Genomic DNA, 776 nt, shown 5'->3' with positions numbered 1-776 from the left:
CTGCTGCCTGCAGGCAGGAGGTGGCAGTGGCCGAGGGCAGGGACCTCCAGAGATCCACGCTCCTCCTCGAGGGCAGGGCAGGATGCACACTGCCACCCTGCCTGCCTCTCCAAGTCTGCTTTGCTCTGGGTTGGGAAAAAGCCTAAACACTGGAAAAATGGAAATTTATCCCTCCCTCTTCTGCAAAAGCAAAATCTGCCTTGAAAAATGTTTAGAGGAGTTTATTTTACCTTCAGTCGTTGGCCATCAGGTTGAGACCTGCCTGGCTCTGCAGAAGTGTCCAGATTACCATTTAGTTTGATTAATCTAAAGCAGTTTTGTGGGTGCCATGTCCTTTCAGTGTGGCACAAATTGGAAGCACTAATTTCCTTAAGCACAAGCAGTGGCAAATCTCTCCCCTGGATCCAAGTGATTCCCCAAAGCAGCTCTAGGCACAGAGCCTGAGCACAGGACATCCTCAGTGTCCACAGGCTGCAGGGACACAGGCAGGACAGCAGTGCCAGCATAGCTGAAGGGCTCACGGACAAGACAGGAGCTCTAAGCCTGACTATTTTTCATTCCAAGCTGGAAATGACATTTCATGTCTACCTGGATGCCATCAGCACCTCCTCCATCCCCATTACCTGCATAGAGATCCACCACGACCTCCCCGGAGCAGGGCAGTGAGGCCACACGCAGCTTCTCGGTGATGTTTCCCGGGGAGAACATGCACTTGGTCACGTCGAAGGTGTACCTGGAAGACCCGGTCCAGACGGTGAGGGCAGTCCCTTCCCCGC

The sequence above is a fragment of the Geospiza fortis genome, unplaced genomic scaffold (genome assembly GCF_000277835.1).
Source record: "Geospiza fortis unplaced genomic scaffold, GeoFor_1.0 scaffold29, whole genome shotgun sequence".
NCBI classification, from domain to species: domain Eukaryota; kingdom Metazoa; phylum Chordata; class Aves; order Passeriformes; family Thraupidae; genus Geospiza; species Geospiza fortis.
The sequence above is the reverse complement of the archived record's forward strand: the minus strand, read 5'-3'. Positions refer to the sequence as shown.